This window comes from Chanodichthys erythropterus, chromosome 17 (genome assembly GCF_024489055.1).
Source record: "Chanodichthys erythropterus isolate Z2021 chromosome 17, ASM2448905v1, whole genome shotgun sequence".
In the NCBI taxonomy this organism is placed as follows: Eukaryota; Metazoa; Chordata; class Actinopteri; order Cypriniformes; family Xenocyprididae; genus Chanodichthys; species Chanodichthys erythropterus.
The window spans coordinates 1,403,692-1,428,947 of record NC_090237.1 but is presented as its reverse complement, the minus strand read 5'-3'; the positions used below and the strand labels follow the sequence as shown (position 1 = coordinate 1,428,947).

General features: G+C 31.7%; 1 long non-coding RNA gene across 1 annotated transcript; it reads left to right on the top strand.

Moving 5' to 3' along the window:
• The first annotated feature begins 268 nt into the window (after positions 1-268).
• Positions 269-24,907, top strand: LOC137005425 (uncharacterized). Its single transcript, XR_010892244.1, has 4 exons — positions 269-487; positions 23,058-23,193; positions 24,291-24,335; positions 24,535-24,907. It is a non-coding gene; the product is annotated as an uncharacterized lncRNA (long non-coding RNA).
• Positions 24,908-25,256: the final 349 nt, after the last annotated feature.

The following is a 25,256-nucleotide window of genomic DNA, read 5'->3' as shown; positions in this document are numbered from 1 at the left end:
TATTAAATAATAAACATCTCCAAATTAAATAGTTTTTTGTTAAATCGTTTTTCTGTACCTTTTTACGTTTTAGCATCTCTTCAGCGGATCGGGGTTAAATTATTAACATTTAGTGTTGTGTTTATTAGTGTCATAATTTAAATTATTTTACTTCATGAACATCTTTATTTGATTTTGAAATACAATACAAATATCCGAAACAATTCTTCATCTCAAACTGCTTTGGCTTTATGGGGTTAATGCGGACTTTTATTCTGAAACACGAGCGCAGCCGAACATGACCGGAAGTTGCGCTTCAGCGAGATCAGATTAACTGTAAACAGTTCCAGTATTTCACTGTTAATGTGTTTAATTAATTAATGAATCGATCCCGACATTACATGTAAAGTTCGTGTGTGAGTGTCTCGATCATCAGAGATTTCAGCTGATTTCAGACTTACTGGCTGACAGTCTGTTGATTCACGAGCAGGATTCAGTCCACAAACAGGTCAGTCTTTTAATAATTTTATGAATTGATCAGTATTTATTAAAATGATTAGTGCTTGTATTTGTGACACTGTAAGTCTGATCTATTGAATCCCATTTCCGCAACATAAAAAAAGTGATTTTGCGAATCATAATTATGACATGAAAAAGTGGAAACAATGACACTCAAAGTCATAATTTCTAACTATTAATGACTTAGTATGTCATAATTATGATTTTACATCATCTATTTTATTTTCTTGTGTCATAATTTCGACTTTTTAATGTCGTAATTTTGTCATTTTCTTTTCATGACTTAGTATGTCGTCATAATTAATATGACTGTCATAATTATGTCAGACTTTGTTTGTTTTTTTCTTTCTTTTTTTAATGTTATAATTACAATTAACCAAAGCATGATGATGATAATTTATATTTAATTGGTTAAATATGATGCTACTTTTGGAAGAGAATGCGAGTAACTATTATAGGGGTGGGAATCACAGGGTACCTCACGATACGATACGATACATGGCTCACGATACCGATAATATCAAGATACAGTGATTCTGCAATAATCGATATATTGCTAGACAATCCTATAATGATACATCAGGATCTCTGTCTAACTATGAAAACAAATGCCAGTGAAAAGGTTCAGAGCAGGTCTTCTCTCTTTATTAAAGGTGGGGTAAGTAGTTTTTCAAAAACGCTGTTGGACATTGTTGATTTTTGTTCTAATTTTTTAGACTTTTTCATATCAAAATTTCAACTTTGTATGTCTATTATAAAAATTATAAAAATGGCATTTTGTCATTTTCATATCATAATCCTAGTAATCTTTTCGGACTTAGTCCCAAACAATGATGACAAGTCAAAAAATTGAGACGTTTACATATAATTTCATTTTGTTTTCATATCAAAATTTAAACTTTGTATATCTGTCATAATTTTGACCATTTGTCTTTTTTGGACGTTTTCATGTCAATTTCAACTGAGTATATCTGTCTCAATTTTGACTTTTCGTCACTTTTTGAACTTTTTCATTTAATTTCGGACTTTGTCACAATTTTGACTTTTCATCTTTTTTTTTTTTTACTTTTTCATGTCAATTTCAACTGAGTGTGTGCGTCACCATTTTGACTTTTCATAATTTTTTTGTACTTTTTCATAAAATTTCAACTGTGTCGGTCTCAATTTTGACTTTTCATCATTTTTTTTTTACTTTTTCATAAAATTTCGGACTTCGGTCACAAATTTGACTTTGACTTTTTTTTAAATAAGTTTGGACTTTGTCTCAATTTTGACTTTTCACCAATTTTTTGGACTTTTTCATGTTCATTTCAACTGAGTATGTCTGTCTCAATTTTGACTTTTCGCCAATTTTTTGGACTTTTTCATGTTCATTTCAACTGAGTATGTGGTCTCAATTTTGACTTATCACCAATTTTTTGGACTTTTTCATGTTCATTTCAAACGAGTATGTCTGTCTCAATTTTGACTTTTCGTCAATTTTTTGGACTTTTTCATGTCAATTTCAACTGAGTATGTCGTCTCAATTTTGACTTTTCGCCAATTTTTTTGACTTTTTCGTGTTCATTTCAACCGAGTATGTCGTCTCAATTTTGACTTTTCGCCAATTTTTTTTTTTTTTTTTTTTTTTTTTTTACTTTTTCATGTTCATTTCAACCGAGTATGTCGTCTCAATTTTGACTTTTTGCCAATTTTTTGGACTTTTCATGTCAATTTCAACTGAGTATGTCGTCTCAATTTTGACTTTTCACCAATTTTTTTGACTTTTTCGTGTTCATTTCAACCGAGTATGTCGTCTCAATTTTGAATTTTCGTCAATTTTTTTTTTACTTTTTCATGTCAATTTCAACTGAGTGTGTGCGTCACCATTTTGACTTTTCATAATTTTTTTGTACTTTTTCATAAAATTTCAACTGTGTCGGTCTCAATTTTGACTTTTCATCATTTTTTTTTTACTTTTTCATAAAATTTCGGACTTCGGTCACAAATTTGACTTTTTGACTTTTTTTTAAATAAGTTCGGACTTTGTCTCAATTTTGACTTTTCACCAATTTTTTGGACTTTTTCATGTTCATTTCAACTGAGTATGTCTGTCTCAATTTTGACTTTTCGCCAATTTTTTGGACTTTTTCATGTTCATTTCAACTGAGTATGTGGTCTCAATTTTGACTTATCACCAATTTTTTGGACTTTTTCATGTTCATTTCAAACGAGTATGTCTGTCTCAATTTTGACTTTTCGTCAATTTTTTGGACTTTTTCATGTCAATTTCAACTGAGTATGTCGTCTCAATTTTGACTTTTCGCCAATTTTTTTTTTTTTTTTTTACTTTTTCATGTTCATTTCAACCGAGTATGTCGTCTCAATTTTGACTTTTCGCCAATTTTTTTTTTTTTTTTTTTTTTTTACTTTTTCATGTTCATTTCAACCGAGTATGTCGTCTCAATTTTGACTTTTTGCCAATTTTTTTGACTTTTCATGTCAATTTCAACTGAGTATGTGGTCTCAATTTTGACTTTTCGCCAATATTTTTGACTTTTTCGTGTTCGGATTTCACAAATTTGACTTTTTGAGTTTTTTTTATGTTCGGACTTTGTCTCAATTTTGAATTTTCGTCAATTTTTTGGACTTTTTCATGTCAATTTCAACTGAGTATGTGGTCTCAATTTTGACTTTTTGTCATAATTTTGACTTTCATCATTTTTTTTTTACTTTTTTACTTTTTTTAAAGTTTTTTGACTTTTTTGTCAAAAAATTGAGACGTTTACATATAATTTCATTTTGTTTTCATATCAAAATTTAAACTTTGTATATCTGTCATAATTTTGACCATTTGTCTTTTTTTGGACGTTTTCATGTCAATTTCAACTGAGTATATCTGTCTCAATTTTGACTTTTCGTCACTTTTTGAACTTTTTCATTTAATTTCGGACTTTGTCACAATTTTGACTTTTCATCATTTTTTTTTTTTACTTTTTCATGTCAATTTCAACTGAGTGTGTGCGTCACCATTTTGACTTTTCATCATTTTTTTTTTTACTTTTTCATGTCAATTTCAACTGTGTCGGTCTCAATTTTGACTTTTCATCATTTTTTTTTTACTTTTTCATAAAATTTCGGACTTCGGTCACAAATTTGACTTTTTGACTTTTTTTTAAATAAGTTCGGACTTTGTCTCAATTTTGACTTTTCACCAATTTTTTGGACTTTTTCATGTTCATTTCAACTGAGTATGTCTGTCTCAATTTTGACTTTTCGCCAATTTTTGGGACTTTTTCATGTTCATTTCAACTGAGTATGTGGTCTCAATTTTGACTTATCACCAATTTTTTTGACTTTTTCATGTTCATTTCAAACGAGTATGTCTGTCTCAATTTTTGACTTTTCGTCAATTTTTTGGACTTTTTCATGTCAATTTCAACTGAGTATATCTCTCTCAATTTTGACTTTTCGTCAATATTTTTTTTTTTTTTTTTTTTTTTTTACTTTTTCATGTTCATTTCAACCGAGTATGTCGTCTCAATTTTGACTTTTTGCCAATTTTTTGGACTTTTTCATGTCAATTTCAACTGAGTATGTCGTCTCAATTTTGACTTTTCGCCAATTTTTTTGACTTTTTCGTGTTCATTTCAACCGAGTATGTGGTCTCAATTTTGACTTTTTGTCATAATTTTGACTTTCATCATTTTTTTTTTACTTTTTCATAAAATTTCGGACTTCGGTCACAAATTTGACTTTTTGACTTTTTTTTAAATAAGTTCGGACTTTGTCTCAATTTTGACTTTTCACCAATTTTTTGGACTTTTTCATGTTCATTTCAACTGAGTATGTCTGTCTCAATTTTGACTTTTCGTCAATTTTTTGGACTTTTTCATGTCAATTTCAACTGAGTATATCTCTCTCAATTTTGACTTTTCGTCAATATTTTTTATTTTTTTTTTTTACTTTTTCATGTTCATTTCAACCGAGTATGTCGTCTCAATTTTGACTTTTCGTCAATTTTTTGGACTTTTTCATGTTCATTTCAACTGAGTATGTCTGTCTCAATTTTGACTTTTCGCCAATTTTTTTGACTTTTTCGTGTTCATTTCAACCGAGTATGTCGTCTCAATTTTGACTTTTCGCCAATTTTTTTTACTTTTTCGTGTTCATTTCAACCGAGTATGTCGTCTCAATTTTGACTTTTCGCAAATTTTTTGGACTTTTTCGTGTTCATTTCAACCGAGTATGTCGTCTCAATTTTGACTTTTCGTCAGTTTTTTTGGACTTTTTCATGTTCATTTCAACCGAGTATGTCGTCTCAATTTTGACTTTTTGTCTTTTTTTGGGACTTTTTCATGTTCATTTTAAATGAGTACGTCTGTCTCATTTTGACTTTTTGTCTTTTTTTGGGACTTTTTCATGTTCATTTCAACTGAGTATGTCGTCTCAATTTTGACTTTTCGTCAGTTTTTTGGACTTTTTCATGTTCATTTCAACTGAGTATGTCGTCTCAATTTTGACTTTTCATCATTTTTTTTACTTTTTCATGTTCATTTCAACTGAGTATGTCGTCTCAATTTTGACTTTTCGTCAGTTTTTTGGACTTTTTCATGTTCATTTCAACTGAGTATATCGTCTCAATTTTGACTTTTCGTCAGTTTTTTGGACTTTTTCATGTTCATTTCAACTGAGTATATCGTCTCAATTTTGACTTTTCGTCAGTTTTTTGGACTGAGTATGTCGTCTCAATTTTGACTTTTCGTCAGTTTTTTGGACTTTTTCATGTCAATTTCAACTGAGTATATCTGTCTCAATTTTGACTTTTCGTCACTTTTTGAACTTTTTCATTTAATTTCGGACTTTGTCACAATTTTGACTTTTCATCATTTTTTTTTTTTACTTTTTCATGTCAATTTCAACTGAGTGTGTGCGTCACCATTTTGACTTCATAATTTTTTTGTACTGTTTCATATCAATTTCAACTGAGTATAATGGTCACAATTTTGACTTTTCATCATTTTTTTTTTTTACTTTTTCATGTCAATTTCAACTGAGTGTGTGCGTCACAATTTTGACTTTTCATAATTTTTTTGTACTTTTTCATGTCAATTTCAACTGAGTATAATGGTCACAATTTTGACTTTTCGTCATTTTTTTTTTTTTACCTTTTTATGTTCATTTCAACCGAGTATGTCTGTCAAAATTTTGACTTTTCGCCAATTTTTGGGACTTTTTCATGTCAATTTCAACTGAGTATGTGGTCTCAACTTTGACTTTTCGTCAATTTTTGGGACTTTTTCATGTTCATTTCAACTGAGTATGTCTGTCTCAACTTTGACTTTTCGTCAATTTTTGGGACTTTTTCATGTCAATTTCAGCTGAGTATGTCTGTCTCATTTTGACTTTTCGTCATATAAATTTTCAAATGACAAGACCAAAAAAATGGAAAAAAAGATTTTATTTAGTCAAACAATTGTTTCTAAAGTCATATTTTAACAAAACTATCTATTGATGCAGTATATGAAAAAAATGAAAAATGAACGTCTGGTTTCAATCTTTTATTTTTGCATTTGCATTGTATGGTTTGAAAAGTGATTTGTGAAGCATTACATGGTGTCATGTGTACAGAAGGAGACAACACGGGTAACTCAGATACACTGATGGTTTACTTTCAGGACGAAGAGAGCAAGCAGGATCAGCAGGTAAGCCTTCACTGAATGGACACTTGAATGAACAGAGTCTCAGTAACAGTCTTTGCTGGCGTGTGATGGAGACAGGCTGAAGGATGGTCGTAGGATCAGAGCTGAAGAATATAGACGATGGAGGAGGAAGGGCGACAGGATTCTCAACAGGTGAGTAGAACAGGTAGGGATCCAGGTAAGTTGATCGATATGAACATGGCATGTGTTATAGCGGCTTCTTTCGTTTTTAAAATGGTGTCCGACCGGCTTCTTCTTCACGGATGCTGGAGTGGCTGCTGCTCGGGTCCAGCGTCAAAATCTTCCAGACACCCGAGCAAGGTGTATTAGAACTAAACCAGTTTTGCACAGAGCTGAACAGAAAGTCATGACGTTGAACCCACCAGACCAGAGCTGATAATAGTCATAAACAGTTGAACAGTAAAGTTTTAAACTTGAAACTTTCTCGAACAGAGGTGAAAGAACCTGCCATGGTGCAGACCAAACTGGCAGGTTTGCTGTGGTGGGAAGAGGTGGCATAACTCCAGTGGGTTTAGGTGAAGCAAGAGTTGATCTGTCGAAGAGCATCAGAGAGGTTTCCTACTCTTTCTTGGTATCAACCCTTTAATACTTTGTTTTTTTACATTCCAATTTGGAATTTGTCTTTTTTTTTGGACTTGTTCATGTTAATCTCAACTGAGTATGTGGTCTCAATTTTGACTTTTCGTCATTTTTTTGGACTTTTTCATGTTCATTTCAACGGAGTATGTCGTCTCAATTTTGACTTTTCGTCAGTTTTTTGGACTTTTTCATGTTCATTTCAACGGAGTATGTCGTCTCAATTTTGACTTTTCGTCAGTTTTTTGGACTTTTTCATGTTCATTTCAACGGAGTATGTCGTCTCAATTTAGACTTTTCGTCAGTTTTTTTTACTTTTTCATGTCAATTTCAACTGAGTATGTCCATCTCAATTTTGACTTTTGGCAAATTTTTTTGACTTTTTCATGTTCATTTCAACTGAGTATGTGGTCTCAATTTTGACTTTTCGTCAGTTTTTTGGACTTTTTCATGTTCATTTCAACTGAGTATGTCTGTCATAATATTGACTTTTTGTCATAATTTTGACTTTCATAATTTTTTTTTACTTTTTCATAAAATTTCGGACTTCGGTCAAAAATTTGACTTTTTGACTTTTTTTTAAATAAGTTCGGACTTTGTCTCAATTTTGACTTTTCACCAATTTTTTTGACTTTTTCATGTCAATTTCAACTGACTATGTCGTCTCAATTTTGACTTTTCGTCATTTTTTTTTACTTTTTCATGTTCATTTCAACTGAGTATGTCATTTCAATTTTGACTTTTCGCCAATTTTTTGGACTTTTTCATGTCAATTTCAACTGACTATGTCGTCTCAATTTTGACTTTTCGTCATTTTTTTTTACTTTTTCATGTTCATTTCAACGGAGTATGTGGTCTCAATTTTGACTTTTCGTCAGTTTTTTGGACTTTTTCATGTTCATTTCAACTGAGTATGTCGTCTCAATTTTGACTTTTCGTCAGTTTTTTTTACTTTTTCATGTCAATTTCAACTGAGTATGTCCATCTCAATTTTGACTTTTCGCCAATTTTTTGGACTTTTTCATGTTCATTTCAACTGAGTATGTGGTCTCAATTTTGACTTTTCGTCAGTTTTTTGGACTTTTTCATGTTCATTTCAACTGAGTATGTCTGTCATAATATTGACTTTTTGTCATAATTTTGACTTTCATAATTTTTTTTTACTTTTTCATAAAATTTTGGACTTCGGTCACAAATTTGACTTTTTTTTAAATAAGTTTGGACTTTGTCTCAATTTTGACTTTTCACCAATTTTTTTTACTTTTTCATGTTAATTTCAACTGAGTATGTCATTTCAATTTTGACTTTTCGCCAATTTTTTGGGACTTTTTCATGTTCATTTTAAATGAGTATGTCTGTCTCATTTTGAGTTTTTGTCTTTTTTTGGGGACTTTTTCATATAATTTTGGACTTTTTCACAATTTTGACTTTTCGTCAATTTTTTTTTTTTTTTTTTTTAGTTTTTCATGTCAATTTCAACTGAGTATGTCTGAAAATTTATATGACGAACAGTCAAAATGAGACAAATGACAAGACCAAAAAAATGGAAAAAAAGATTTTATTTAGTCAAACAATTGTTTCTAAAGTCATATTTTAACAAAACTATCTATTGATGCAGTATATGAAAAAAATGAAAAATGAACGTCTGGTTTCAATCTTTTATTTTTTTTTTTATTTGCATTGTCTGGTTTGAAAAGTGATTTGTGAAGCATTACATGGTGTCATGTGTACAGAAGGAGACAACACGGGTAACTCAGATACACCGATGGTTTACTTTCAGGAGGAAGAGAGCAAGCAGGATCAGCAGGTAAGCCTTCACTGAATGGACACTTGAATGAACAGAGTCTCAGTAACAGTCTTTGTGTCTTTGCTGGCGTGTGATGGAGACAGGCTGAAGGATGGTCGTAGGATCAGAGCTGAAGAATATAGACGATGGAGGAGGAAGGGCGACAGGATTCTCAACAGGTGAGTAGAACAGGTAGGGATCCAGGTAAGTTGATCGATATGAACATGGCATGTGTTATAGCGGCTTCTTTCGTTTTTAAAATGGTGTCCGACCGGCTTCTTCTTCACGGATGCTGGAGCGGCTGCTGCTCGGGTCCAGCGTCAAAATCTTCCAGACACCCGAGCAAGGTGTATTAGAACTAAACCAGTTTTGCACAGAGCTGAACAGAAAGTCATGACGTTGAACCCACCTAACCAGAGCTGATAATAGTCATAGACAGTTGAACAGTAAAGTTTTAAACTTGAAACTTTCTCAAACAGCGGTGAAAGAACCTGCCATGATGCAGACCAAACTGGCAGGTTTGCTGTGGTGGGAAGAGGTGGCATAACTCCAGTGGGTTTAGGTGAAGCAAGAGTTGATCTGTCGAAGAGCATCAGAGAGGTTTCCTACTCTTTCTTGGTATCCCTTTAATACTTTGTTTTTTTACATTCCAATTTGGAATTTGTCTTTTTTTTTGGACTTTTTCATGTTAATCTCAACTGAGTATGTGGTCTCAATTTTGACTTTTCGTCAGTTTTTTGGACTTTTTCATGTTCATTTCAACTGAGTATGTCTGTCATAATATTGACTTTTTGTCATAATTTTGACTTTCATAATTTTTTTTTACTTTTTCATAAAATTTCGGACTTCGGTCACAAATTTGACTTTTTGACTTTTTTTTAAATAAGTTCGGACTTTGTCTCAATTTTGACTTTTCACCAATTTTTTTGACTTTTTCATGTTCATTTCAACTGAGTATGTCATTTCAATTTTGACTTTTCGCCAATTTTTTGGGACTTTTTCATGTTCATTTTAAATGAGTATATCCGTCTCATTTTGAGTTTTTGTCTTTTTTTGGGGACTTTTTCATATAATTTTGGACTTTTTCACAATTTTGACTTTTCGTCAATTTTTTTTTTTTTTTTGACTTTTTCATGTTAATCTCAACTGAGTATGTCTCTCTCAATTTTGACTTTTCATCATTTTTTTACTTTTTCATGTTCATTTCAACCAAGTATGTCGTCTCAATTTTGACTTTTCGCCAATTTTTTGGGACTTTTTTATGTTCATTTCAACTGAGTATGTCATTTCAATTTTGACTTTTTGTCTTTTTTTGGGACTTTTTCATATAATTTTGGACATTTTCACAATTTTGACTTTTCGTCAATTTTTTTTTTTTTTTTTTTACTTTTTCATGTTCATTTCAACTGAGTATGTGGTCTCAATTTTGACTTTTCGTCAATTTTTTTTTTTTTTTTTACTTTTTCATGTTCATTTCAACCAAGTATGTCGTCAAATTTTGACTTTTCGTCAATTTTTTGGACTTTTTCATGTTCATTTCAACTGAGTATGTCTGTCTCAATTTTGACTTTTCGTCAGTTTTTTGGACTTTTTCATGTTCATTTCAACTGAGTATGTCGTCTCAATTTTGACTTTTCATCATTTTTTTGACTTTTTCATGTTCATTTCAACTTTGTATGTCTGTCTCAATTTTGACTTTTCATCATTTTTTGGACTTTTTCATGTTCATTTCAACTGAGTATGTGGTCTCAATTTTGACTTCACCAATTTTTTTGACTTTTTCATGTTCATTTCAACTTTGTATGTCCGTCTCAATTTTGACTTTTCATCTTTTTTTTTTACTTTTTCATGTTCATTTCAACTGAGTATGTGGTCTCAATTTTGACTTTTCGTCATTTTTTTTTACTTTTTCATGTTCATTTCAACTGAGTATGTGGTCTCAATTTTGACTTTTCGCCAATTTTTTGGGACTTTTTTATGTTCATTTCAACTGAGTATATCTCTCTCAATTTTGACTTTTTGTCTTTTTTTGGGACTTTTTGATATAATTTTGGACATTTTCACAATTTTGACTTCGTCAATTTTTTTTTTTTTTTTTACTTTTTCATGTTCATTTCAACTGAGTATGTCATCTCAATTTTGACTTTTCGTCAGTTTTTTGGACTTTTTCATGTTCATTTCAACTGAGTATATCTCTCTCAATTTTGACTTTTCATCAATTTTTTGGACTTTTTCATGTTCATTTCAACTGAGTATGTGGTCTCAATTTTGACTTCGCCACTTTTTTGGACTTTTTCATGTCAATTTCAACTGAGTATGTGGTCTCAATTTTGACTTCGCCAATTTTTTTGACTTTTTCATGTTCATTTCAACCAAGTATGTCGTCAAATTTTGACTTTTCGTCAATTTTTTGGACTTTTTCATGTTCATTTCAACTGAGTATTTGGTCTCAATTTTGACTTTTCGTCATTTTTTTTGTGACTTTTTCATGTTCATTTCAACCAAGTATGTCGTCAAATTTTGACTTTTCGTCAATTTTTTGGACTTTTTCATGTTCATTTCAACTGAGTATTTGGTCTCAATTTTGACTTTTCATCATTTTTTTTGACTTTTTCATGTCAATTTCAACTGAGTATATCTGTCTCAATTTTGACTTTTCATCATTTTTTTTTTTTACTTTTTCATGTCAATTTCAACTGAGTGTGTTCGTCACCATTTTGACTTTTCATAATTTTTTTGTACTTTTTCATATCAATTTCAACTGAGTATAATGGTCACAATTTTGACTTTTCATCATTTTTTTTTTACTTTTTCATGTCAATTTCAACTGTGTCGGTCTCAATTTTGACTTTTCATCATTTTTTTTTTTTTTACTTTTTCATGTTCATTTCAACCGAGTATGTCTGTCTCATTTTGACTTTTCGTCATATAAATTTTCAAATGACAAGACCAAAAAAATGGAAAAAAAGATTTTATTTAGTCAAACAATTGTTTCTAAAGTCATATTTTAACAAAACTATCTATTGATGCAGTATATGAAAAAAATGAAAAATGAACGTCTGGTTTCAATCTTTTATTTTTGCATTTGCACTGTATGGTTTGAAAAGTGATTTGTGAAGCATTACATGGTGTCATGTGTACAGAAGGAGACAACACGGGTAACTCAGATACACCGATGGTTTACTTTCAGGAGGAAGAGAGCAAGCAGGATCAGCAGGTAAGCCTTCACTGAATGGACACTTGAATGAACAGAGTCTCAGTAACAGTCTTTGCTGGCGTGTGATGGAGACAGGCTGAAGGATGGTTGTAGGATCAGAGCTGAAGAATATAGACGATGGAGGAGGAAGGGCGACAGGATTCTCAACAGGTGAGTAGAACAGGTAGGGATCCAGGTAAGTTGATCGATATGAACATGGCATGTGTTATAGCGGCTTCTTTCGTTTTTAAAATGGTGTCCGACCGGCTTCTTCTTCACGGATGCTGGAGTGGCTGCTGCTCGGGTCCAGCGTCAAAATCTTCCAGACACCCGAGCAAGGTGTATTAGAACTAAACCAGTTTTGCACAGAGCTGAAAAGAAAGTCATGACGTTGAACCCACCAGACCAGAGCTGATAATAGTCATAAACAGTTGAACAGTAAAGTTTTAAACTTGAAACTTTCTCAAACAGCGGTGAAAGAACCTGCCATGATGCAGACCAAACTGGCAGGTTTGCTGTGGTGGGAAGAGGTGGCATAACTCCAGTGGGTTTAGGTGAAGCAAGAGTTGATCTGTCGAAGAGCATCAGAGAGGTTTCCTACTCTTTCTTGGTATCAGCCCTTTAATACTTTGTTTTTTTACATTCCAATTTGGAATTTGTCTTTTTTTTTGGACTTTTTCATGTTAATCTCAACTGAGTATGTGGTCTCAATTTTGACTTTTCGCCAATTTTTTGGACTTTTTCATGTCAATTTCAACAAAGTATGTCTGTCATAATATTGACTTTTTGTCATAATTTTGACTTTCATAATTTTTTTTTACTTTTTCATAAAATTTCGGACTTCGGTCACAAATTTGACTTTTTGACTTTTTTTTAAATAAGTTCGGACTTTGTCTCAATTTTGACTTTTCGCCAATTTTTTGGGACTTTTTTATGTTCATTTCAACTGAGTATGTCATTTCAATTTTGACTTTTCGCCAATTTTTTGGGACTTTTTCATGTTCATTTTAAATGAGTATATCCGTCTCATTTTGAGTTTTTGTCTTTTTTTGGGAATTTTTCATATAATTTTGGACATTTTCACAATTTTGACTTTTCGTCAATTTTTTTTTTTTTTTTTTTACTTTTTCATGTTCATTTCAACTGAGTATGTCTCTCTCAATTTTGACTTTTCGTCAATTTTTTGGACTTTTTCATGTTCATTTCAACTGAGTATATCTCTCTCAATTTTGACTTTTCGTCATTTTTTTTTGACTTTTTCATGTTCATTTCAACCAAGTATGTCGTCAAATTTTGACTTTTCGTCAATTTTTTGGACTTTTTCATGTTCCTTTCAACTGAGTATGTGGTCTCAATTTTGACTTTTCGTCATTTTTTTGGACTTTTTCATGTTCATTTCAACTGAGTATGTCGTCTCAATTTTGACTTTTCGTCAATTTTTTTGGACTTTTTCATGTTCATTTCAACTGAGTATGTGGTCTCAATTTTGACTTTTCGTCAGTTTTTTGGACTTTTTCATGTTCATTTCAACTGAGTATGTGGTCTCAATTTTGACTTTTCGTCATTTTTTTGGACTTTTTCATGTTCATTTCAACCAAGTATGTCGTCAAATTTTGACTTTTCGTCAATTTTTATTTTTTTTTTACTTTTTCATGTTTATTTCAACCAAGTATTTCGTCAAATTTTGACTTTTCGTCAGTTTTTTGGACTTTTTCATGTTTTGGACTTTTTCATGTTCATTTCAATTTTTTGGACTTTTTCATGTTCATTTCAACTGAGTATGTGGTCTCAATTTTGACTTTTCGTCAGTTTTTTGGACTTTTTCATGTTAATCTCAACTGAGTATGTGGTCTCAATTTTGACTTTTCGCCAATTTTTTGGACTTTTTCATGTCAATTTCAACCAAGTATGTCGTCTCAATTTTGACTTTTCGCCAATTTTTTGGGACTTTTTTATGTTCATTTCAACTGAGTATGTCATTTCAATTTTGACTTTTTGTCTTTTTTTGGGACTTTTTCATATAATTTTGGACATTTTCACAATTTTGACTTTTCGTCAATTTTTTTTTTTTTTTTTTTAACTTTTTCATGTTCATTTCAACTGAGTATGTGGTCTCAATTTTGACTTTTCGTCAGTTTTTTTTACTTTTTCATGTTCATTTCAACTGAGTATGTGGTCTCAATTTTGACTTTTCGTCAGTTTTTTGGACTTTTTCATGTTCATTTCAACTGAGTATATCTCTCTCAATTTTGACTTTTTGTCAATTTTTTGGGACTTTTTTATGTTCATTTCAACTGAGTATGTGGTCTCAATTTTGACTTTTCGTCATTTTTTTGGACTTTTTCATGTTCATTTCAACTGAGTATATCTCTCTCAATTTTGACTTTTCGTCAATTTTTGGACTTTTTCATGTTCATTTCAACTGAGTATGTGGTCTCAATTTTGACTTCGTCAATTTTTGGACTTTTTCATGTTCATTTCAACTGAGTATGTGGTCTCAATTTTGACTTTTCGTCAGTTTTTTGGACTTTTTCATGTTTTGGACTTTTTCATGTTCATTTCAACTGAGTATGTCGTCTCAATTTTGACTTCATCATTTTTTTACTTTTTCATGTTCATTTCAACTGAGTATGTCTGTCTCAATTTTGACTTTTCGTCAATTTTTGGGACTTTTTCATGTCAATTTCAGCTGAGTATGTCTGTCTCATTTTGACTTTTCGTCATATAAATTTTCAAATGACAAGACCAAAAAAATGGAAAAAAAGATTTTATTTAGTCAAACAATTGTTTCTAAAGTCATATTTTAACAAAACTATCTATTGATGCAGTATATGAAAAAAATGAAAAATGAACGTCTGGTTTCAATCTTTTATTTTTTGCATTTGCATTGTATGGTTTGAAAAGTGATTTGTGAAGCATTACATGGTGTCATGTGTACAGAAGGAGACAACACGGGTAACTCAGATACACCGATGGTTTACTTTCAGGAGGAAGAGAGCAAGCAGGATCAGCAGGTAAGCCTTCACTGAATGGACACTTGAATGAACAGAGTCTCAGTAACAGTCTTTGTGTCTTTGCTGGCGTGTGATGGAGACAGGCTGAAGGATGGTCGTAGGATCAGAGCTGAAGAATATAGACGATGGAGGAGGAAGGGCGACAGGATTCTCAACAGGTGAGTAGAACAGGTAGGGATCCAGGTAAGTTGATCGATATGAACATAGCATGTGTTATAGCGGCTTCTTTCGTTTTTAAAATGGTGTCCGACCGGCTTCTTCTTCACGGATGCTGGAGTGGCTGCTGCTCGGGTCCAGCGTCAAAATCTTCCAGACACCCGAGCAAGGTGTATTAGAACTAATCCAGTTTTGCACAGAGCTGAACAGAAAGTCATGACGTTGAACCCACCAGACCAGAGCTGATAATAGTCATAGACAGTTGAACAGTAAAGTTTTAAACTTGAAACTTTCTCAAACAGCGGTGAAAGAACCTGCCATGATGCAGACCAAACTGGCAGGTTTGCTGTGGTGGGAAGAGGTGGCATAACTCCAGTGGGTTTAGGTGAAGCAAGAGTTGATCTGTCGAAGAGCATCAGAGAGGTTTCCTACTCTTTCTTGGTATCAACCCTTTAATACTTAATCTTTTTTTTTTGGACTTTTTCATGTTAATCTCAACTGAGTATGTGGTCTCAATTTTGACTTTTCGCCAATTTTTTGGACTTTTTCATGTCAATTTCAACTGAGTATGTCGCTCTCAATTTTGACTTTTCATCATTTTTTTTACTTTTTCATGTTCATTTCAACCAAGTATGTCGTCTCAATTTTGACTTTTCGCCAATTTTTTGGGACTTTTTTATGTTCATTTCAACTGAGTATGTCATTTCAATTTTGACTTTTTGTCTTTTTTTGGGACTTTTTCATATAATTTTGGACATTTTCACAATTTTGACTTTTCGTCAATTTTTTTTTTTTTTTTTTTAACTTTTTCATGTTCATTTCAACTGAGTATGTCTCTCTCAATTTTGACTTTTCGTCAATTTTTTGGACTTTTTCATGTTCATTTCAACTGAGTATATCTCTCTCAATTTTGACTTTTCGTCATTTTTTTTGACTTTTTCATGTTCATTTCAACCAAGTATGTCGTCAAATTTTGACTTTTCGTCAATTTTTTGGACTTTTTCATGTTCCTTTCAACTGAGTATGTGGTCTCAATTTTGACTTTTCGTCATTTTTTTGGACTTTTTCATGTTCATTTCAACTGAGTATGTGGTCTCAATTTTGACTTTTCGTCATTTTTTTTTTTACTTTTCATGTTCATTTGACTTTTTGTCTTTTTTTGGGACTTTTTCATATAATTTTGGACATTTTCACAATTTTGACTTTTCGTCAATTTTTTTTTTTTTTTTTTTACTTTTTCATGTTCATTTCAACTGAGTATGTCTCTCTCAATTTTGACTTTTCGTCAGTTTTTTGGACTTTTTCATGTTCATTTCAACTGAGTATATCTCTCTCAATTTTGACTTTTCGTCATTTTTTTTTGACTTTTTCATGTTCATTTCAACCAAGTATGTCGTCAAATTTTGACTTTTCGTCAATTTTTTGGACTTTTTCATGTTCCTTTCAACTGAGTATGTGGTCTCAATTTTGACTTTTCGTCATTTTTTTTTTTACTTTTTCATGTTCATTTCAACTGAGTATGTGGTCTCAATTTTGACTTTTCGTCAGTTTTTTGGACTTTTTCATGTTCATTTCAACTGAGTATGTCGTCTCAATTTTGACTTTTTGTCAATTTTTTGGGACTTTTTCATGTTCATTTCAACTGAGTATGTGGTCTCAATTTTGACTTTTCGTCATTTTTTTGGACTTTTTCATGTTCATTTCAACTGAGTATGTGGTCTCAATTTTGACTTTTCGTCAGTTTTTTGGACTTTTTCATGTTCATTTCAACTGAGTATGTCGTCTCAATTTTGACTTTTTGTCAATTTTTTGGGACTTTTTCATGTTCATTTCAACTGAGTATGTCGTCTCAATTTTGACTTTTCGTCATTTTTTTTTACTTTTTCATGTTCATTTCAACTGAGTATGTGGTCTCAATTTTGACTTTTCGTCAATTTTTTTTTTTTTTTGACTTTTTCATGTTCATTTCAACCAAGTATGTCATCAAATTTTGACTTTTCGTCAATTTTTTGGACTTTTTCATGTTCATTTCAACTGAGTATGTGGTCTCAATTTTGACTTTTCGTCAGTTTTTTGGACTTTTTCATGTTCATTTCAACTGAGTATCTCTCTCAATTTTGACTTTCAATTTTTTGGACTTATTCATGTTCATTTCAACTGAGTATGTCGTCTCAATTTTGACTTTTCATCATTTTTTTTACTTTTTCATGTTCATTTCAAATGAGTATGTGGTCTCAATTTTGACTTCGCCAATTTTTTGGACTTTTTCATGTCAATTTCAACTGTGTCGGTCTCAATTTTGACTTTTCATCATTTTTTTTACTTTTTCATGTTCATTTCAACTGAGTATGTCTGTCTCAATTTTGACTTTTCGTCAATTTTTGGGACTTTTTCATGTCAATTTCAGCTGAGTATGTCTGTCTCATTTTGACTTTTCGTCATATAAATTTTCAAATGACAAGACCAAAAAAATGGAAAAAAAGATTTTATTTAGTCAAACAATTGTTTCTAAAGTCATATTTTAACAAAACTATCTATTGATGCAGTATATGAAAAAAATGAAAAATGAACGTCTGGTTTCAATCTTTTATTTTTTGCATTTGCACTGTATGGTTTGAAAAGTGATTTGTGAAGCATTACATGGTGTCATGTGTACAGAAGGAGACAACACGGGTAACTCAGATACACCGATGGTTTACTTTCAGGAGGAAGAGAGCAAGCAGGATCAGCAGGTAAGCCTTCACTGAATGGACACTTGAATGAACAGAGTCTCAGTAACAGTCTTTGCTGGCGTGTGATGGAGACAGGCTGAAGGATGGTTGTAGGATCAGAGCTGAAGAATATAGACGATGGAGGAGGAAGGGCGACAGGATTCTCAACAGGTGAGTAGAACAGGTAGGGATCCAGGTAAGTTGATCGATATGAACATAGCATGTGTTATAGCGGCTTCTTTCGTTTTTAAAATGGTGTCCGACCGGCTTCTTCTTCACGGATGCTGGAGCGGCTGCTGCTCGGGTCCAGCGTCAAAATCTTCCAGACACCCGAGCAAGGTGTATTAGAACTAAACCAGTTTTGCACAGAGCTGAACAGAAAGTCATGACGTTGAACCCACCAGACCAGAGCTGATAATAGTCATAAACAGTTGAACAGTAAAGTTTTAAACTTGAAACTTTCTCAAACAGCGGTGAAAGAACCTGCCATGATGCAGACCAAACTGGCAGGTTTGCTGTGGTGGGAAGAGGTGGCATAACTCCAGTGGGTTTAGGTGAAGCAAGAGTTGATCTGTCGAAGAGCATCAGAGAGGTTTCCTACTCTTTCTTGGTATCCCTTTAATACTTTGTTTTTTTACATTCCAATTTGGAATTTGTCTTTTTTTTTTGGACTTTTTCATGTTAATCTCAACCATGTCGTCTCAATTTTGACTTTTCGCCAATTTTTTGGGACTTTTTTATGTTCATTTCAACTGAGTATGTCATTTCAATTTTGACTTTTTGTCCTTTTTTGGGACTTTTTCATATAATTTTGGACATTTTCACAATTTTGACTTTTCGTCAATTTTTTTTTTTTTTTTTTGACTTTTTCATGTTAATCTCAACTGAGTATGTGGTCTCAATTTTGACTTTTCGCCAATTTTTTGGACTTTTTCATGTCAATTTCAACTGAGTATGTCGCTCTCAATTTTGACTTTTCATCAATTTTTATTTTTTTTTTTTACTTTTTCATGTTCATTTCAACCAAGTATGTCGTCTCAATTTTGACTTTTCGCCAATTTTTATTTTTTTTTTTTTTACTTTTTCATGTTCATTTCAACTGAGTATGTCATTTCAAATTTTGACTTTTTGTCTTTTTTTGGGACTTTTTCATGTTCATTTCAACTGAGTATGTGGTCTCAATTTTGACTTTTCGTCAATTTTTTTTTTTTTTTTTTTTAACTTTTTCATGTTCATTTCAACTGAGTATGTCTCTCTCAATTTTGACTTTTCGTCAATTTTTTGGACTTTTTCATGTTCATTTCAACTGAGTATATCTCTCTCAATTTTGACTTTTCATCATTTTTTTTACTTTTTCATGTTCATTTCAACTGAGTATGTCATCTCAATTTTGACTTTTCGTCATTTTTTTTACTTTTTCATGTTCATTTCAACTGAGTATGTCTCTCTCAATTTTTACTTTTCATAATTTTTTGGACTTTTTCATGTTCATTTCAACTGAGTATGTCATCTCAATTTTGACTTTTCGTCATTTTTTGGACTTTTTCATGTTCATTTCAACTGAGTATGTGGTCTCAATTTTGACTTTTCGCCAATTTTTTGGACTTTTTCATGTCAATTTCAACTGAGTATGTCTCTCTCAATTTTTACTTTTCATCATTTTTTTTTACTTTTTCATGTTCATTTCAACCAAGTATGTCGTCTCAATTTTGACTTTTCGCCAATTTTTTGGGACTTTTTTATGTTCATTTCAACTGAGTATGTCATTTCAATTTTGACATTTTTTTTTTTACTTTTTCATGTCAATTTCAACTGAGTATAATGGTCACAATTTTGACTTTTCTTTTTTTTTTTTACTTTTTCATGTCAATTTCAACTGTGTCGGTCTCAATTTTGACTATGTTCATTTCAACTGAGTATATCTCTCTCAATTTTGACTTTTCGTCATTTTTTTTTTACTTTTTCATGTTCATTTCAACCAAGTATGTCGTCAAATTTTGACTTTTCGTCAATTTTTTTGACTTTTTCATGTTCCTTTCAACTGAGTATGTGGTCTCAATTTTGACTTTTCATCATTTTTTTGACTTTTTCATGTTCATTTCAACTGAGTATCTCTCTCAATTTTGACTTTTCGTCAATTTTTTTGACTTTTTCATGTCAATTTCAACTGAGTATATCTGTCTCAATTTTGACTTTTCGTCACTTTTTGAACTTTTCATTTAATTTCGGACTTTGTCACAATTTTGACTTTTCATCATTTTTTTTTTTTTACTTTTTCATGTCAATTTCAACTGAGTGTGTGCGTCACCATTTTGACTTTTCATAATTTTTTTGTACTTTTTCATGTAAATTTCAACTGTGTCGGTCTCAATTTTGACTTTTCATCATTTTTTTTTTTTTACTTTTTCATGTCAATTTCAACTGTGTCTGTCTCATTTTGACTTTTCGTCATATAAATTTTCAAATGACAAGACCAAAAAAATGGAAAAAAAGATTTTATTTAGTCAAACAATTGTTTCTAAAGTCATATTTTAACAAAACTATCTATTGATGCAGTATATGAAAAAAATGAAAAATGAACGTCTGGTTTCAATCTTTTATTTTTGCATTTGCATTGTATGGTTTGAAAAGTGATTTGTGAAGCATTACATGGTGTCATGTGTACAGAAGGAGACAACACGGGTAACTCAGATACACCGATGGTTTACTTTCAGGAGGAAGAGAGCAAGCAGGATCAGCAGGTAAGCCTTCACTGAATGGACACTTGAATGAACAGAGTCTCAGTAACAGTCTTTGCTGGCGTGTGATGGAGACAGGCTGAAGGATGGTCGTAGGATCAGAGCTGAAGAATATAGACGATGGAGGAGGAAGGGCGACAGGATTCTCAACAGGTGAGTAGAACAGGTAGGGATCCAGGTAAGTTGATCGATATGAACATAGCATGTGTTATAGCGGCTTCTTTCGTTTTTAAAATGGTGTCCGACCGGCTTCTTCTTCACGGATGCTGGAGTGGCTGCTGCTCGGGTCCAGCGTCAAAATCTTCCAGACACCCGAGCAAGGTGTATTAGAACTAAACCAGTTTTGCACAGAGCTGAACAGAAAGTCATGACGTTGAACCCACCAGACCAGAGCTGATAATAGTCATAAACAGTTGAACAGTAAAGTTTTAAACTTGAAACTTTCTCAAACAGCGGTGAAAGAACCTGCCATGGTGCAGACCAAACTGGCAGGTTTGCTGTGGTGGGAAGAGGTGGCATAACTCCAGTGGGTTTAGGTGAAGCAAGAGTTGATCTGTCGAAGAGCATCAGAGAGGTTTCCTACTCTTTCTTGGTATCAACCCTTTAATACTTTGTTTTTTTACATTCCAATTTGGAATTTGTCTTTTTTTTTTGGACTTTTTCATGTTAATCTCAACCATGTCGTCTCAATTTTGACTTTTCGCCAATTTTTTGGGACTTTTTTATGTTCATTTCAACTGAGTATGTCATTTCAATTTTGACTTTTTGTCTTTTTTTGGGACTTTTTCATATAATTTTGGACATTTTCACAATTTTGACTTTTCATCAATTTTTTTTTTTTTTTTTACTTTTTCATGTTCATTTCAACCAAGTATGTCGTCAAATTTTGACTTTTCGTCAATTTTTTGGACTTTTTCATGTTCATTTCAACTGAGTATGTCGTCAAATTTTGACTTTTCGTCAATTTTTATTTTTTTTTTTTTTACTTTTTCATGTTCATTTCAACCAAGTATGTCGTCAAATTTTGACTTTTCGTCAATTTTTATTTTTTTTTTTTTTACTTTTTCATGTTCATTTCAACTGAGTATGTCGTCAAATTTTGACTTTTCGTCAATTTTTTGGACTTTTTCATGTTCATTTCAACTGAGTATGTGGTCTCAATTTTGACTTTTCGTCATTTTTTTTACTTTTTCATGTTCATTTCAACTGAGTATGTCGTCTCAATTTTGACTTTTCGTCATTTTTTTTTACTTTTTCATGTTCATTTCAACTGAGTATGTGGTCTCAATTTTGACTTTTCATCAATTTTTTTTTACTTTTTCATGTTCATTTCAACCAAGTATGTCGTCAAATTTTGACTTTTCATCAATTTTTTGGACTTTTTCATGTTCATTTCAACTGAGTATGTGGTCTCAATTTTGACTTCGTCAGTTTTTGGACTTTTTCATGTTCATTTCAACTGAGTATGTGGTCTCAATTTTGACTTTTCGTCATTTTTTTTTTACTTTTTCATGTTCATTTCAACTGAGTATGTCGTCTCAATTTTGACTTTTCGTCATTTTTTTTTTACTTTTTCATGTTCATTTCAACTGAGTATGTCGTCTCAATTTTGACTTTTCGTCATTTTTTTTTTACTTTTTCATGTTCATTTCAACTGAGTATGTCGTCAAATTTTGACTTTTCGTCAATTTTTTGGACTTTTTCATGTTCATTTCAACTGAGTATGTGGTCTCAATTTTGACTTTTCGTCAATTTTTTGGACTTTTTCATGTTCATTTCAACTGAGTATGTGGTCTCAATTTTGACTTTTCATAAATTTTTTTTTTTTTTTTACTTTTTCATGTTCATTTCAACCAAGTATGTCGTCAAATTTTGACTTTTCGTCAATTTTTTGGACTTTTTCATGTTCATTTCAACTGAGTATGTGGTCTCAATTTTGACTTTTCATAAATTTTTTTTTTTTTTTTTACTTTTTCATGTTCATTTCAACCAAGTATGTCGTCAAATTTTGACTTTTCGTCAATTTTTTGGACTTTTTCATGTTCATTTCAACTGAGTATGTGGTCTCAATTTTGACTTTTCATAAATTTTTTTTTTTTTTTTTACTTTTTCATGTTCATTTCAACCAAGTATGTCGTCAAATTTTGACTTTTCGTCAATTTTTTGGACTTTTTCATGTTCATTTCAACTGAGTATGTGGTCTCAATTTTGACTTTTCGTCAGTTTTTTGGACTTTTTCATGTTCATTTCAACTGAGTATATCTCTCTCAATTTTGACTTTTTGTCAATTTTTTGGGACTTTTTTATGTTCATTTCAACTGAGTATATCTCTCTCAATTTTGACTTTTCATCATTTTTTTTTACTTTTTCATATTAAAATTTGAACTTTGATGATGATGATGATGATGGTGATAATCAGTGATGATGATAGTGATGATGATGATCAGTGATGATGATGATGATGATGATGATAATCATTGATGATGATAGTGATGATGATCGATGATGATGATGATGATAATCAGTGATGATGATGATGATGATGATAATCATTGATGATGATAGTGATGATGATGATAGTGATGATGATCGATGATGATGATGATGATAATCAGTGATGATCGATGATGATGATGATGATAATCAGTGATGATGATGCTGACTCTGTTCTCCTCCGCAGGTCTCAGGATGGTGTGTGAGCTGCTGCTCTCTTCTATCTGGTTCCTCTTTGTGATCTTCTGGCTGGAGACCATCAGCGTGTGGCTCTTCCTGTGTCTGTACTATCAGGACAGAGTCTTCTATCACTGGGGTTCAGGGTGAGCTCAGTCCAGCACTGCTTCAACTCCCTGAGTCCATGATCAGGCCCAGAGCACTGAAACACTGCAGGAATAAGAGCTCCAGCTTATTATGAAATAATAATAGAGCAGTTGTGTTACAATAGTCTTAGAGACAATAATAATAAACAATAATAATAATAATAATAATAACACATTTCCAGGTTATCAGAAGCAGATGTCATTATAGTTGTATAAACCTCTATAGTGGTGAACGTGAGATGATGCAGAAATCATTTTTCTGTTCCCATTTGCTCCGAAAACAAACAACAGAAATCCCTGACAGCGTTTCTGAGACTCTCCGGAAGAGATCAATTACTGGGAAAGATGTCACTCACTGCCAGACTAATATTACACAATGCATATATTTGAATTGTTAAATAATAATATATTAATAATTTATCATTTAACAAATAAAGTAAAATAATGCTAATAACAAATTATGTAAAAATGTACTACTATATAATACTATATAAAAATGAATTATTATTATTGATGATAAAAACAAATTATTTATTATTATTATTTAACAATTTGAATATAAAATAATACTAATAATACTAATAGTAATAATGATTTAACAATTTGAATAATAATGATAACAAATTATTAAAAATATTAAATATTATAAAAATACTATTTTGTATTATTATTGTTATTTAACAGTTTGAATATATAATAATAATAATAATAATAATAATAATAATAATAATGAACATTTAAAAACATTAAAGAATACTAAATAAAAAGGAATTATTAATTATTATCATTATTACTATTAATATAGTCAAATAGTTTGGCTTCCTAAAAACAGCAGTGTGAATGTAATGTAAGGTTTAATCCACTTTAAAGATATTTTCCCTTCAGTTTGAACACTGAACTTGAGCTTGGAGCTCCAGATTGATGCTTTTAACTGTTAATATATACAGCATATACTGTAATATAATATCCAACACCAGTGTCTGACTGCATCCTGTGGGGAACACTGATGATGATGATGATGATGATGATGATGATGATGATGATGATGATGATGATGATGATGATGATGATGATGACGACTGTCGTTGTGTTTTCAGGGAGTTTGCAGATGATCCGGATCAGTTCCTCTATGTGTTGAGCAGGTCAGTTTCATATTAATGCGCTCTTCTCTCAGTGTAAGGACTGAGGAATATTAATGAACCACGTGTAATTATGTATACTAAATATGGTTAGTGATTTGTAATAATGCCTAATTTACTGTTGTTTCTATAGTAACACATGTAACTTGTTGCATTTTCTTTGCAAAATCAGTTTTATCGTTGTGTTTTTCTCCTGCGGCAGAATCGATCTTTCTGCGCATATGCAGACGTGAGGAAGTGATGTCATGGCGTGGGAGTGCCGTGTTTAGAGGACGTGGGTGATGGACGGGAAGGGTCAGAGGTCACCGGTGATGTCATGTCTCGGAGGATCCAGCTGAAGAGAGAGAGAGAGCTGAACTGGAGCCTGGAGTGAGAATAATAACCAATGAAAGCTTAGAGATTTCTGCACATGATCAACCGTGATCCGCTTTCCTGGAGCTGATTTAATCTTTTACACTAGAGGAACTTCACTTTATATTAACGTCTCAAGATGATAAATCTCTTCTAATTATTCGTTTTCTATTTTTGTATCAATTTGTCCTTTTATGCCTGATAATAAAGCAGTTTTACACTGAGTTTTCTCTGAGGTTTTGTTTCTAAATAGAAAGATGCTTCACACACTCCGATGATTATTATTATATATTCTTTCATCACAATAATGTAACAGTTTGTCACAGAATTTATTAAACTTGTTTGTTGTTAAATCATGTGTGTTCATGAATAATGAATTACAAACAAACATCATATGCAAGAACTGATGAATTTAATTACACATTATATTATATTGTATTTGTTTTGTCATTTATTAAATTATTAGTTTTCCTATTATTATGTTCCTCTAATTTATTTACTTGTTTTTGTTATTATTTAACCACTTGATTATAAAAATAATACTAACATTTTTTATTTAAATTTTTATTTAAA